Source organism: Sturnus vulgaris, chromosome 7, assembly GCF_052056855.1.
Source record: "Sturnus vulgaris isolate bStuVul1 chromosome 7, bStuVul1.hap1, whole genome shotgun sequence".
Taxonomy (NCBI): Eukaryota; Metazoa; Chordata; class Aves; order Passeriformes; family Sturnidae; genus Sturnus; species Sturnus vulgaris.
Window position 1 is genome coordinate 36587846 of NC_142249.1, and position 16802 is coordinate 36604647.

At 39.5% G+C, this 16802-nt stretch overlaps 1 protein-coding gene across 1 annotated transcript in view; it reads right to left on the bottom strand.

The window, feature by feature from the left end:
- Positions 1 to 16802, bottom strand: part of LOC106849921 (von Willebrand factor D and EGF domain-containing protein-like) — a 187942-nt gene that overhangs the window by 22288 nt on the left and 148852 nt on the right. The gene's annotated exons all lie outside the window — the stretch shown is intronic.

Genomic DNA, 16802 nt, shown 5'->3' on the forward strand with positions numbered 1-16802 from the left:
AAGGATCCACATCTGGTTCTGTGTGAGCTCAGTAAATGGGGGGCACAAGCCCAAAGAAGGCTGTGCAGGGAATCAAAGCAGTGGACATCTCAGATTATTGCTCTATTTGTATCCTGGCTTTCCTGAGAAAGAGAAGTATAACTGCCTTCTAATACAATATAGTTTTCCTCCTGTTATAACAGAAAATATAGGTCTTAGTTTTTCATATTTTTTCATCTCTTTCATAAAAATTGGATTTTTTTCTCAAGCCACAGCAATAATAATTAGACTCAGATGAAATTTTTTATCATTCATTTGTTTGGTTCTTTTTTATTAGTAAATGTAATTTTTTTTTCCAAATATATATATATTTTTTTTAATTGAAAAAATCCAAAGACACGGACCTGTTACAATTTTGTTTGGATCAGTTTCATATTAACTCACCACATGGGAGAGGGAGAAGATCAAGTAATTGGTAGAATGCTCCTGGAAAGAAACGTGCAGGAACAGTTCACATGCTGGCGTGGAGGCCCATGCAATTAAAAATAAGCATCAGTACAGAAGAAACTTTAATGCTAAGTGATGCTGAATATTGAGATGACAGTTTTACCCACCTTTGCAGTGTTAAAGGAGGGTGTCTTCAGCTTTTATGCCCTTGTGGTGAAATGTAATTAGAGAGTGATATGGTATAGATAGAGAATGTATGGCTGAACATTATTTTTAGACTCATAGTGCTGTAGATGTTTAAGAACAGCTTGCAGACTGATTAGTTTTAAATCCCATCGTGTGGATAGTTTCTGTATTAAAAAGGGAACTCACCAGGTGGAAAAGATATTGCTGGAGAAATCCGCCAGCAATGGAGTATTGCTTCTCCACAGGAATAATTTTGTGGTCAGATCATTTTTAATAACTGTATTTTGTAGTGTTGGGAACTATGTAGCAAAACCTTTCCTATTTTTCATTTGAAAAATTTAATTTATTATTATATTTTTATCACATATTCTGCTAAGTGGAACTTTTGAAGTTCAGTGCATACATTGATTGAACAGAGCAATGAGTTTCAGCCTGCCTGTGGCAACAAGAGGAAGATTCCTACCTTGTCCCAGAAATTTCTGGAAAGGCACTGCTGCAAATTGATCTGCAATGGAATTCTGCTGCCGTTGGTGGATCTGCAGCAGGAAGAGGTTTGGTTCAGTGTGTTAGAAACCATCACAGCCCAAATCCCGGTGCTGCTGGTGTGAGGAGCAGCATCTTGTTCTCACGTACAGCACCACCGCCCCTCTAGTGCTGTGGCTCCTCTCCCAGTCAGTGACAAAGGTTTGGCAAAACCAGTTCACTGCCCAGTCCTGCATTGTCCCCTCTGCTTTTGAGTTCCAGATGAGGCTTTTGGGGTGAGCCTTGTAGGGATATTGTCTCAGTGAGAGTTTGTTGTTCAGTACATCCATGACTGAAAGAAACTTCACTGTGGCTGTGTCTGTTCTTGCCACTCTCTCTTTTCCTGCTCAGGCTGTACTAATTTTCCCACAATGGTGATGTGGGTAATGTTTTTCTCACCTTCATCCCCACATGTATATTCAGATATTTTCTTAATTTCAAATTCCTTGGCCAGATTTTCACTAGAAGTCTTTTTCATTGTTTCAGACATGAAAGGATTTGTTAATCTGGGTCCCTAAAACTGGTGCTCTGGAATCTGAGAGGACCAACAGTCAAGATTCTTCAACTTCTTCCATCTTCTTCTTTGTTCTTTTTCTCTCTCTCACCCCCTTTTTATTTTTTTCCTCTTTTTGAACCTTCTTATTCCTCTGCTCTCCCTAAATGCAAATAAACTCTTCTAACTAATGTTTTCCTTTCTGATTGTGGCACACAATGTATCACATCATAATGCATCAGAGAATAATAATTTATTTAGCTATAGATCACTAGGGAAAACTTTTTTCCTAGAATCTCTCCTGTGGATATAACTGTCCAAGTGAAGATTATTTAAAGTATTGAACTATATTCTCATATTTATTTTGGCAGATGCCTTGGAATTCATGTGAATTCAGAGTCAAGAACAGGACTCTGATGAAATGCCAAACTTCTCAAGGGCCCAAATATTTATTAAAATTTTATTTTGTTCTTTAATTTTATGATTGTGTCCTCCCCATGAGCCAACTTCCTCAAGATTCTTCACCTTTCCTGCATCAAAATATCTTCTAGTAAACTGTACCCCTCTTGTTGTTCACTGTTCAGTGGCAGTATCTGCCCTTTGGTTCTTGCTCTCCCAATTTCACTTGCCTGGATCCACAAGGTGAGAAATCCTTGCTCCTCCATTCGAAGTTCATTTTCACATATCACAAACAGTTTAAAGGTTGTTCACTTCTTTTCCCTCCATCACTTATGAAAATTATATTAAATTGTCATGAAATGTGAATGTGCAACCCTCCCTGCAAGCTTCAGTGAGGGTTAAACCATGACTTTGGGATGTGCAGGTACTTGTGCTCTATATAATCTGTCCCCCCAGAAATTCCTACACTTTCAGCTTTTTGGCATGTCTACTACTCACCTTAATCCTTATGGTGCATGGGATAATAGCAGCATGATCTCCATGGCTTTTCTCTATTTTCATTGCTATCAGGTGTCACGAACTTGAAATTTATTCAACTACCTATAGAACTGTAGCAAAAAGGGATCTTAGCTACTTTTTATTCCATTTTCCTTGTTCCTCAGCTGGAGCAAAGCCAGCTCCAGTTACTGTGGCCCCTCAACTTTACCTATATCAAAGGAAGGGGGTTTAAATCTCATTACATATTTAATTTCCTTGCACAATACTAAAATAAAAAAAAAGTCCTCAGCAAAAATATATGATTTTAAACACCATATGACTTGAAATGTTGCACAGGAGTCAGGCCAGACACCTGACCTGCAGCTGTCACACACCACTGAGATTAAAGAATCTCATGCCTTAAAATACTTATATAAAATACAGACTTGCTTAGAGGTAGAAAGTCAGTGTTCAACTCCCATCTCAGTGAAAGATGGTTTAGTGGTGAATTTGATACAGTTTAGGAATTGGCCACTCAAAAAACACAGCAGAAGTGCATTTGTGTGGCTGCATAGGGATGCTGGAACTCAGCATGGCCTTGGAATGGCAGAGCTGGGCTCTGTGTAGCCCAGCCTTCAGCCTAAACCCCGAAGGATGGATCTGTGAATCAGCCCAGGAACGTGATCAGCACAGGTTAATTAGACAAAAAGCCATTTTTTTTACACGATGAACTTTATCTTGCCTGTATAACCTGCCTCTAGATAATCCTCTTTGCTGAATAGTCATCTCCAGAGCAATTTAGCCACAGCCCTCTTCACATTACTCATTGTCTTCATTGTCTTGAGGATCTCTGTGCACAGAGAGGGAAAGGACGGGGCTGGGATGTGCTGCTGCCTCTTGTCCTCCAGTCATGCCAAAGACAGACAACAAATACACAGAATTTCTGGTCAGGGGATGCAGAAATAAAGAACAAAGAGGAAAACTCCCACCCGTCTGAAAAATCTATGTTTCTCCCCGAAAATTTACATTTCTACATCTCTACCTGGAAATCTATGTGAATTATGCAAAATGTTCTTGAGAATCAAAACACACTTGCATTTACAAATTTCATCACAGACATGAGGCAAACCTATCCACAGGCATGAATAGCTGAAAAACTAGCTTTTCTTCCACATAACGTGCTTCCAACTATATTTTTGGCTTAATACTAGGAGGCAATAAATCATGTAATTCATGCTGCAATATTTAACTATCAAGATATGTCTTTCTAATTAGGAATTCAGAAGGCATTAAAAATCATTAGAAGAATAGATGGGTAAATGTAAGTGACCTGTTGTAGTTTTTTTTGCCATAGATGTCATCTTGAATTTGTAAATGAATTCACTTTGAAAATACTACCACTTAGAGATTTAAACAAATGGTAAATTAAAATAAATTCAAACTTGTGGCTATTGGCTCTCATTTGGGATCTGAGCTTTGCAGGACCTCGTTCCATATGTGCAAATGTAATCCTCACTGCACATCCCAAATACATCTGATTCCTTTCAGCAATATTTCAGTGTGCCAGAGCAGGTTTTTGGGATGCTGCTTCTCGCAAAGGGGAGCTTTAATTAATAGGATAAAAACTCACAGGACTTGGTGTCTCAGGAAGAATCTGCTGTTCTAGTACTTGGCAACCAAACTTTTGCCACTGCTCACAAATGTCTGAATGCCTCCAGAGCTGGTTTAGCTTATTCTTGCTGAGGAACCTCACCTACTTCTCTGGTTATGCTTTGGATTAATTGACCACCTGTCTTCCTGGTCTAAATTGCTGTTTCTGTTTGCAAAAGGCAATTTTCAAAATAAACAAGTAGTTTCCAATTCCAATTTTATCATAATGATACCTTAAGTTCAGGAGATAATTGTTGCCCTTCCTGCCATGTGTGAAAATACCATGAATTCCAATAAATTAAATCCCTATTTTCCCAGTCTGGAGTTCAAATACTGAAAGTTCTTTTATTAGAGCCAAAGGGAAAAAGTGCATAATGAAACCAGAAAAAAAAACCCACCTAAAAATCTGCTCAAGCAGGTGATACAGTACAATTACAGCACCATTTACTTCTCCAAAATATGTGTCATCAGACCCTGTGTCTTTGCTCTATATCTTCACAAATCTCCTTTCTGCAGTATTGGCACTCCCAGATATATGTGCTTCCATCCTTCCAGCTAAGAGCTTAACCCTCTACATTTGCAGTGTGGGATTTCTAAAACTGTCCCTGAAATCTTTTATTAATATGTAGTCGTGGTAACAGATCTCTGAGAAAACAGCATGTGTTGCATCTTTGTCTAATATTGCAGGATATTGTGATGTAGAAAAAGAATCTTGTCAATAGGAAAGAGGTTTTTATCTGTATAGAAAAAGGAAAATTTGCTTGCAAGGTAATGTTAGAATGCTACATGCCTACAACTGCCAAAGCACTTGTTAGCATTCAATGGAATCATAGTAATAAAAACGGAATTTAAATATGGACTTTTAAAGGAAGATTGAAATTGTTTGGAAAAAAGCCCCATGACTGTAGCTAGATAATCCCCTAGAAAACATTTCTACTGTAAATTTAGAGCAATAAAAAATTGTATAGAAACAGATTGGAAATTAAACTAATTTGAGATTACCTACAGTGGTTGGCTCAAAGTAAAAATTAGTGGAAAGAATAGCACAAGATGTGCCCCAGTGCCAGCAGAGATGTCATTTATTCCCTGGTGCAGTGCAACATCTTGCTACTGGTATGGTAAAACTGACTGTTCAGGATTATGAAGAAAGGATCTTCTGTCTGGACATAACTGCCCTTCAGTCTGGTAGACTTTGGGCATTCTGCAGAAGATTAGATGTTTGATCTTAGGTTAAATGTGGTTTGAATTTATGGATATGCCATAAGTAGGTTGAATAGGTCAATACTTATACTGAACCTGAGCACAGGCCAGTGAGATCTCATGCTGGTTTTAGGGCAGAGAATGATAGGAATTTCACAGGTTATGACACCTCTTTTTATCAACTGCTCTACAGCTCTTGTCTTAAGGGCCAGCAGCCTGAAGTGAGCATGTGATGAATTGCCAGTGAAGATAGGCAGAGGAAGGATGGAAATTCATCTTTCCTGTCATAACTCAGACAGGTGGCATCACATAGGGTCCATCTAATTGCCTGATTGCAGTGATCCCTTCTGGAGACTGTACAATCTATAATTGAAGTGTTCCTAGAGCTCTGTGTGTCTGTGCCTGATGCATTTGTGTCCGTAGACCTCAAGCCACAAAGGCTTCCAGGGGACTGAATCAGGCAAACCCAAACTCTGAGGACATCTGGGAACTTCAAACAGCAGGAGCACAGCTGCAGGGGTGGCAGAAGAAGTGTGAAGGTTACAGTCACAATGTGGAAGCTCCTCAGGATGATTTGGCATGGATAGCTCGTTGTGTTACCACAGCCAATAAGTCATGTGAACACAACCAATTCCACCCTGAATAATTCCAGGCCTGACAAAGGGCAGTGGCTGTTCATTCAGTTTAAAAGTTCTAATGAGCTTTTTGTGCATCAATATTCTTGGAAAACACCCAGAACAGTCTTGTCAAAGTGAAAATGGTATTTTATCTTTGAAATTAGGGTTAGAGAATTTCATTTCCATGAATATTCAGCACTTTTCTCATCCCGGCTCTGCTCATTGATCATGCATGTAAAACATTAGTGGTGTGCTGGGTACTGAATTAAATTCAGTCCTTGCCATTTGCAATTCTACTCACTTTGGAGGTCACTGAATGTGGCAAGGCTGCATTTTAGTTTTAAAAGCCATGTAAACATCTCCCTAGCCTGCTGCTACCTATCAGCCCAGGGAGCACCGCTGGGTGTCCGCTAGGAATGAAGTGCAGGCCACAGCAAATTAACTGGCTTTGAAAAAAAATCCCTCTGTAAATCCTTTGAACCTGATGTGCCAGTTGGATTAGCAATAGGAAACTGCAATATAAACTGTCCATGTGGCTGCCACAAGGACCAAGAGACAAGGAATAACAGGGCTTTCCTAAACACGACTGTTTACTTTCCTATCATTCTTGCTTCCAGATTTGCTACACCAATGTTTTCCTATTTTTTTTCCCTTTCAACCCCAGTTCTTCTTGTCTTTGAAGTCAATCACACAATGCACAAAAGCATTTCCTGGAGATTATTATCTTTTAGACTTTGAACATATTAAAGTCACTTATGATTGCCATAAATAGCAATTGCTATTAATGTATAGTTATATACGTATCTGAAATGTTGTGTCACACATAGCATTGTGAGATAACAAAAGACTCAATCAAAACTATGAAATTGAAATCAGTGATGTTAAATATTCTCACGTGTTCTATGCTGGGTATACCTTTACCCAAAGACTCATTCTCTCCCTGTTATTTTTGGTTATTTCTTTGGATCATTATGGGAAAAGTGTGACAATGGCAGCCAAACCCTTACAATGTTTCTTAAAGATTCACTAAATGTAATTAAGTGCCTGTACTTCCATATTTGTATGACACTGCATTTCCTCTTAACTGTCAACCACAAAATTTTGGTTGTCAACCACAAAAATCCTTTTTTTTCCAAGTAAAGTCTTCCATTGAAGCTGCACAGAAATCCATAAAATTAATTGGAGATCTTCCTGGAAAAAAACCAAAAACAACAGGCCAAATGATCCAGACAAATCAGCCATGCAAGTACTGCAGTTTCAAATTATGTCAATATTTGTCCTGTTCACAATAATGTAAAACATAATTACAGATAAAATGTTGGAAAGCAAAATTCCATAGGCATGTGGAAATAGGCATAGGCAATACATTTTATGTGTTACCAAATGTGCATTTAATTGGCAGCACAAGGTAGTACAGGCATGGAGTGACATGTTTCTTAGAGGACTTTAGCTTCCTCAGAATATTTTAGAATATATTGGCACCACTATATTTTACAGAACTATTATTTTTTCTTCTTCCCAGACCAAATATAAAATTAACCTCCTTGTTGCTCAAACCCCAGATCCCATAGCAGGTGAAAGATATGCTTTGTTTTAATCAGATTTAAATCTTCCTGAGGTCAAAGAGGGATTCTCAGGTGCTTAAAACTAAGCAGGAGTTAAGTGTTGGAGTAAGTCAAAATGAGCAGCACTTTGCTGGATCATGGCCTAATGGATTCACAGTGGGATTAGTTGTCTGATTACAAGTAGCTCTTTGTGTTTTATTAAGTTAAAACCCAGGGAAAACGTTGCAGAAGCTTTCCAAAAAGAGCTTTGGATATTCCTCCCTAAAGATTTATTATTTTCTTCTCATTTTAATTTTTAAAAAACATTCTGCTGTTTATGCATTCCTTCCATGCAGGTTCTTATTGTGCTCTTTGGCCTTTGTGTGTGTTTATTGTTGCCTGTCTCGCTTTATGGATCTTAGAAAGTTAAATAGTAAAACAGGATAAACAAGCAGGAATTATGTGATAATTGAACCCGTAATGTCAGTGTTATGATGCAAGTAATGCAACTCAAGGTCTCTTATCCTTCAGCAGCTAGACTGTAATTGCCTGATGATAATCATGATAACTACACTCCCTGGAGTTACTTTACTGCTGTTGAGAAATATCTTCTGGATCTCTTGCACGATCATGATGAAAAACCCCCACATTCAATTATTCTACTGAAAGTTGAATGATGATGATGCATGTTCCCTGACACAGTGATTTACACAAATAGAAGTTTTATTCTACAAGGAGGGATAATATTTTAAAGTAGAAGTAATTAAATCCAATGTGGAAACTTCATTCACTGCTGAATGCAGGGTCTGCTTGTTTGCAGAGCAAGCACTTTATTACCTGCACATTACCCACATTACACCCCTCAGCAAGTGGGGATGTAGCAATGACTGATTACATCAAGTGGCTATTTTTGAAAAATATGGCTGTGAGGAATAATCAGTTTAGGTCTGGCACAAGAGATGAAGGGAGATTACATCTTGTTAATTGTTTTGGCAAGTTTGTCATTGTGTGAGTGATGGTGCCTTGTTACCCAGCACAGCTACAGCCAGGCTACAGCTCACCCACACAGCCCAAGGGAGGCTGCATTTGTCCATCACTGCCTGGTTGTTTAGACCACCTAAGCCAGGTGTTCTGAATATTAGTTTACTATGAAAAATAACTTCTTTGCGATGGATATCACAGTGGGTTGTGGATAATAAGATTTGGTTTCTTATGTAAATTATCAGAAACATCTAAATCTTGGAGATGGGCAGAAATATGTCGAAGTATTTTTTATTGCTTCCTTGTGAGGTAAGGAGTGCTGAAATACAGATGGTGGAACATCTAGATGTTCTTTGCAGGAGAACGAGACTTTTGGGCCCTTGAACAGCTTTTACTGTAGTATTTGGTGTGTCCTTGGGGATGATGTGCTGGATGTGGTGATGGCAATGCCTGAAAGCCATGGAGGTGATCCAAGGGCTGCAGCACCTGTGCTGTGTGGAGAGAGGCTGAGACAGCTGGGGTTGCTCAGCCTAGGAAGACTTTAGAACACCTTCCAGTGCCTAAGAGGGCTACCCAAGAGCTGGAGAAGGGCTTTGGACAAGGGTCTGGAGTGACAGGACAAGAGGGAATGGATTCAAACTGATATCAGCAGGTTTAGATTGGATATATATGAAGAAATCCTTCCCTGTAAGGGAGATGCTCAGGTTACCCAGAGCAGCTGTGGCTGCCCCATTCCTGGAAGTGTCCAAGGCCAGGTTGGACAGGGCTTGGAGCCACCTGGAATAGTGGAAGGTGTCCCTGCTAGATCAGAGTATCCCTTAAAGATGATCTTTAAGGTCCCTTCCACTCTGTGATTCTATGATTATTTAAGATAGATAATGGATTACTGAAGAGTGTACATTCAGCTCTTTGGGAAGTCCTTGTCTTCTCTGCAGATAGTGATGATTTCAAGGACAGCTGGTCAGTTGTGAATCCCTTCTTTGGAATCCTAAGGTAGCCTCCAAGATTTTAGACTACATATTTCTTACTCCATTTCTATAATGGAAAATGCGGTTTTAAGGCATGACAACAAATATGTCCTACAGCTGGATTTGAAAAATAACTCCTGCAAATCACCCTGTTTTCTTTCTCCCTCTGTTTCTTCTATAAAACCATTCATATAGAACTATGCAAATTATTTTAAATAAACCCCAGGCTGATGCCACTGTTTTAAATGTGTAGCAACACCATGAAAGATGTCAGCATGCTGATTAATTTATTTGCAACACAAAATCAGCATTTCTCATATTTTATCCTATTTTTTTTTTTTTTAAGGAAAGATTGAATCCATGAGAAAGCAGCAGACCCTGCATTCTGCTCAAGGATCCATGTCCCCCTCCTGCGTGGGGAGCACTGGGAGGATGAGGGATACACTAATAATATTTTTCTACCATAACCGCCTCCATTTTCTTCTTCAGATGCTTTGTTTCCTGCACTAATATTCCAGTTCTCTCAACATAATGAATGAGCTTAGGGACTTGCAGGAGTTTCAGTACCATTTGTTTTTTATCCTAAAGGAAAATACAAACCTCTCTGTCAGATAGAACTCTGCATAAAAATAAGTGCTTTCTTTAATACAGAAGTTGAAGGTGACCTACGGTAATAACTGGCACAAACTTTTCTAAGATGAAAGCATTCCTCCCTAGGTTTTATTTGTTCTAGATAACATTTCCTCTCATGATTTAGGGACTGTGTAGTATTCAAAGCATACACATTTAAACGGTAATAGATAATTGAGCATCTTAATGGACTGTCTTTTAGCTATCAAATATTGTTTACTGATTTGCTTGGTGGGAAAATGAAATCGAACTTGGATAGAAATAGATTTTTTCATTTGACTTTTAAAATCTGAGAATGAAAGCAAGTGCTTTTCCAAATCAAAAGCTGTTAAAATATCTTCTCCAGTCAAAAGAGATGTTTATGTTTCCACCTTATTAAAGAAAAGCTCAGTAAAGGAACTCTGAAAGGAATAATTTAAGAAGAGAGCAGAATCAAGAGATTCTATTTGAAAGATAAGAAGCTTGTGTGTTTCTCCTGTTTGTTGTATATTTTTCTTCTATTTCTTAATTCCATGTTATCAACAACAATTTTTATTTAAAATTTGGGTGTAAATTTCTTTGTGTACCTTTACCTCTCTATGAGAAAGAACATGTATTTCAATATGACTCACTGCTATTATCAATATTTATGCCATTAACCAAGCAGTTTTATAACAACCTGTCTCTTCCAATACTGACCTAAAATATTTCTTTCTCCTTTCTATAAATTGTTCTTTTGCACTTCCAGTTATTGAGACAATCAGTTCCTGTATTTCTTCAGTAATAAAAGTCAGCCTCCCCCAGCTGGAAATCTTTGGGGAGTCAATAGCAGTTGGGGCCTGGAAAAGTGACAGAAATGCCCCGAGCAAAGACAAGAAAGGAAGATATTATTCTTCTTCCTATCCAGAGATGTCACAGTTGGATTAAGAGCTGCCTGGTCCCTTGAATTGGAATTTTCCCTCAGTTTCCATAAAGGCAGGACCGAGGCCAACAGAGGCACAAAGCTCTTAACAAGCTAATTAATATTCACAAAAGTGAGTCAGGAACTGGAAAGATGAACTAATGAGAAATGATTAAGAGTTAAATATGCATGGCATGGCTTAACAACTACTAAAGCAAAGGACACAGTAGTTGCCTGCAAACACAGAATGTAAATAGAAGGGGCAGAGGAGTTAGTGGGGTTGGTTCTGGAACTAATGAAATAATATGCAGTAAAGTTTGCTTATTAAACTTTCCCTTAAGCTCAAATGCAATACGGTTTACTTGAAAGAAACGTGAAAAGGAAATTTCAGAATAATAAGATTGAGAAAAATATCAGATTTTAATGCCACTTTCTGAATCTGAAATAATTAAAAAATGCAATAAGGGGGACTTAGGGAGTTAGAGGGGTGTCAGTCTCAGTCTAGTGCCCGAGGAAAGCATGGAGCACGTCTCCTAGCGGGATCTGAACAGACTGGAACGACTGGACAGTGGAAAACTCCCAGTGCCCAGCAATGGCCAGCCTGAAGTTCCTCAGCTGGGGATGGGGATCCCCCTCCTGGTGGTGGCACTGGGGCAGCTGGAGCCACAGCCCTGTGTCTTGTCTCAGGAAATGTGCACAAAACTGAGCATTTTCTGGGGAGGGCTGCTGAGGGGGGTGGGAGCACCTCCGCAGCTGTGAGGAGAGACTGGGATGCTGGGTTTCCCTGGAGAAGAGAAAGGGACATTCAATTTGGACATACAGAAGAAAAAAATGGCACAATGGCAGGGTTAAACACCAGCAAAAGAGCCCACAGGGGCTGTGGAGTTTTTCCAAACTCGACTGGATGCACATTTGGGCACACTGACATCCCTGGGAATCTGGCCCTGCTTCTAGAAGGAGGAGCTCCAGCCTGCATTTTCCTGTGATTTTTGCAGTGCCCCAAGGATCTGGTTGTTACTGAAGGAGGAAGTTCAGAGAAACAGGGTGAGCAGGGAGAGAGGGAATGATCTGATGGATTAGTTGTGTATAAGGAGAATTTCTGAGTGGAGTTTGAGAAGGAGGTTGTGGTTAAAGACTGCACATATTGTAACCAAACTCCAGTGTAGCCCAACAGAGGTTTGAGGAACTCCTTGGAAATCTGGCAGCTAACTGGGATGTGCTTATGAAGAAGCCAGGACCTCAGCTGGGCCTTGAAGAACCATATGATCTGATCCCACAATGCCCTCAGAAGCCATTTATGAGGCATTTTGTGTTGGTAATTGCTTTCTATATTTTTTTAAACCAGATTAAAAATTCAGGTCTATTGCAAGATTTATTTTATATTTATTGTTCTAGTTTAGTTGACAAATTGATGCTACTATAAAGCCAATGTTCTGTTAAATCTGGATTGCTTGAAACAATACAGGTGAGACAGCAGAATAACTGAAGTGTGCTGCCTATTATGCTGTTTAAAGTGATTCACCTGCCTTTGCATGCATTCAGCAAGATTTACCCTAATACCCAGCATCATATAATAGAACATTTCAGAACAACCTGTAGCTTTAAAATTCTGTAACTCTTTGGCAAGCCAAGTAAACAGGCTAACAGAGTGACAGGACTTGTATTTGCCAGGCCTGACTTGCCTGTATAAGACAGTTCTGGAGCCCAGTTTGTTGGTGGGGTGATGGCACAGCTGGGGCCTGGTGAGGTTCAAAGGTGCAAGGTTAGCCCTGAAATGAGATTCCTGAAAGCATTTAGAAAATATACCAACTTAGAAGTGTAATTAGAGCTGTACTAAAAATCCTGATTCGGGCTTGCTGATGTAGTAGGCTTCTGACATCTCCAGAATTTATTTTATTTCAAAATTGAGCTATACACCCCAAATAGCTTTGCTTGTGAGATTGTGAAGGAAACACAGGGTGAAAAATTGAAGATTTCAGTCCAGCCATAGATTGAATATTGTTGATTTATATTGGCAGTAGTGATTTCTGTGCTCAGAAGTTCAAGAGTTCCTTTAAATCTGTATCTTACTGTAACAATATCAGGTCAGAAAGCATCAACCTCATCTAGGATAAAAAAACTACTCTTTGCCTTTCTTACAAGAAATAGTATTATTGCAAACTCGAGGTATGGAAAAAATCCATTATTGCCTCCAAGGGGGTATGCCATCTTAATAAGACTTATCTTCAAGACAAGAAAAAATGTACTTTTCAAATCCCACACGCATTATAAACCACCACTTACAAAACCTTTGTTCTAAAGTGTTGGCAATTTTACCTGGGGCAGACATTTTACTGCATATAAAAGGTCTCCACAGGATACTAGTAAATCTAAGGTGAACCATAAAGACCTATGGATAGAATGAAATTTAAAGTTTTTGTTTTTCCAAGTTTGTTGGTTTTATTCTTTAAAAAAAATAGTAACTTCCACCCTGCCAGTATTATCTCAGTTTATATTTAGTATGACATTTTATGAGAGAAATAGCTGGTGAAACAAATAAATTGGTACCTCTTCAAGAAACATCATTAGAAAACATAGCACTGTGGCAATTAAAGCAAATAGATATTTGAAGTAAACTAACAACATAACCAGCAATCTATCTGGGTCATGAGCCAGAAAAAGCCATCTGGCATTCCCAGGGATAGCATGAACAGGAGCTGCCACTTTTTATTGTGTATTGATAAGGTCTGGTAACTACTGGATTGTTCCACCTGAATGCAGAATTGCAGACGTTGTGGGTAACATTTCTGAGCACTTGGCCTTTCCAGTTAGAATCTGTCTACTTTGCTCCAAAGACCTGGAAATTGAAATTTTATTCGAGATAAAAACCTCAAACAACTAAAGGACTGTTTATGCACAAACAGATCTAGTTCCTGGGATGTCTGACTCACTGTCAGACCTGGCTCACACACTGGACCCCTGCAGCAGCCTGGCAAGGGTGGGGCACCAGCAGCAGCTCCACAGGTTTAATCATGGAATCATGGAATGGTTTGTGTTGGAAAAAACCTTAAAGAGAATCTCGTTCCAACTCATCTTCTGTGGGCAGGGGCACATTTCACTGGACTCCATCCAGCCTGGCCTTGGACACTTCCAGGGATGGGGCAGCCACAGCTTCTCTGGGAACCTATGCTGGGACCTCACCACCCTCGCAGGGATCAGTTTCTTCCTGATGTCCAATCTGACCCTGCCCTCTGTCACTTTGAAGCCATTGTCCCTCATCCTGTCACTCCAGACCTTTGTAAAAAGGCAAAGTTTCATTGCACCCATGAGAAATTCAGCCTGAGAGGAGTTTGTAAGCTGCATCCTACACTTCCAGCAACTTGGATTTTAAACAGCACAAAGCTTGAGTGAGAGGATTTTTTTGTGTGTGTAAAGATAATGTTTTGAAAATGAAATATTATTATTTGGTTCTTCTTTAACTGGGTCAAAAAACTTATGTTAGGATGACACTAATTTTGCTTTTGCTGGAATTTTATGTGTAATTGGCAAATACTAAATGTTTTCCACGTGAAAACAAGGCTTAACTCCTAAATTGCAATTCCTCAATTAACATTGCACAGGTCACTCTTTAAAACATTAGAAATATTCGTGTAACTATGTTATGGTTGAGAGCTTTCTGTGTAGTAACTGGAAGACCCATTTTTCATAGCAGTGTTAAAAAAGAAGAAAATGATGGTGTCAGAAAGGTTTCCTATTCTTCCTTACCTGTCATTTTCCTGGCATGTATTTGGATGCCTCTCAGCCTTTTATACCTGGGAGCAGAGGTTATAATAATGGCTTTAAATGTGTAATCTTGTGCAATAAAACCCCTGCCACTAATGCAAGGTTAAGTACCTGATTTTTAAACCTATGAAGGTCAGGAAGGAAAGGGGATAAAATTACCAGTGCAATTTAGCTTGGAAGCTAAATGTATTAAACAGAGTTTACAACTGCACACTGCAGTGGAGGAACATCTGTCCCAATAGAATGAAAAACATGTTTATAATGACTGAACTGCTTCTCTGACTGATCAGGAAGCACAGAAATCAATACCAGGCTGAGGCAGGACCCCACAACAGAGGAGCTGCAGTTCCCTGAGGCAGGGAATTGTCAATCCCAGGAGCAGGAGCTTAGAAGGCTCCACTGCACAATGGAGTCTATGGCTGGGCACTGGCTCAGTTATCTGGACAGAGAAGAAAATGGCCTCTTCCATTCAATTAAGCAGGTTTTAGCTTCAGGCTTTAGACCAGTGTTTTCTGGTGGGATTCCTTTCACCATCCTGGGCAAAAGTGTGAAATAGCAATTGGAGAATGGTTACACAATACAGACCAGTTATCTGTGGATGGTGACAGCCTGTCTTATCCAATTTTTTAACAGAATATATAAAAACAGCAGGAAGAAAATTGCCTCCTTTTAACTTTCCTCCATGGACCTTTATGAAGCCCAGTTAAATCCTTTCGTCTCAGAATCCTCCCTGATAATTTAGCCATACTGAATTTAATGTCTTTTTGAACTTAATCTTGGTCAACTGACTGATAGTCTTTAATTATGTGATGCAATTTGCTTGTTGCATTTTGCTGTGAAATATTATGCCAGAACTCCATGCACAGAGTTTCCAAAAAGTTTTATAGTTCCTTTGCTTGCAGTGTGTCCTGCTACAGCAGTATTTAAAAACAGAGAACTAGGTGAAAATCTCCCGAAGGATTTCAGTGCAATGATTTTAGTTTGCTTTTAATTAAGTTTCCTTCCTTCTCCCTTGAAGCTGAGTCTCTGAGGCTTGGCACATGCTTTGGAAATAGTCACCACAATTCTCATCAGCCCAGTGAAAACTGCAGCAAGGCTCAAATCGCAGCTGAGCTTTCAGAAACTCAGGACTCATTTCAGATGGGTGCCAGTCGTTTGAAATGATTCAAAATTCAGCATGAATTTAGTCTCTATCAGACCTGAATTTTCATTCCATGGACCTAATATTCCTAAAAATCCAGAGGTAATGATGTGCTAACTTGATGTTTATGGATTGGATGTGAAATTTTGAAGAAGCTCACCCAAGGATTCATCTTATCAGAGGAGAGAAGCTGCAATTAAATAGAAATAATTACCTGTCCCTTGGGTGAGCTTTGCAACTGCTGCTTTTCCTTTTTTTTTCTCTTCTTTCCTTTCCATCCTGCCATCACCTGAAACAACTTGTCCTCACCCATCTCCTTGCTCAGTCTCTTCCCTTTCCTTCTCACACCTCTGGTTTGCTGTGTCCACCTCCTCCATCCTTGCACTGCAAATGATGGCTGTGTGGGCTGAAGCAACAAGGAAGGATCTCTCCTTTCCTGGGTTCTTGTATACATTATATTCATGCCAGGATATCTTTGTGCCAATTACCTCATGGCATCTCGCATATTGGTAAACAATAATTTGGACAGTATCAAAGAAATTATTCCAGGCTACAGATGTTATTTGTTTAGCTGGACAGCTGTCAAAAATAACAGGGAGGAGAACTGTTGCCAGAGTGCATTATTATGTGCCAAGAATGAATTTCTACTCATGGCATAAGTCAATTTGAGTTCAAAATCAAGGCTGTGCTAACTGTGTGGTCTAAGGGCACAGGGGCTCACAGGGGGTGCATTGGTGAGGTTGGTGCATCAGTGAGACATGGAGGACCCAAACACTGGGATGGTGACAAGGGTAGAAGGAAATTGAGGAATGCAGGGAAGGACATGTGTTCCCTGCTGATCCTCACCTGTGTGTGGTGCTTCTGGTAGCAGCAGGAAATGGTGAGACATGCCTAGAGGGTTGGTGGGCCATTAGGGATTAATTGCC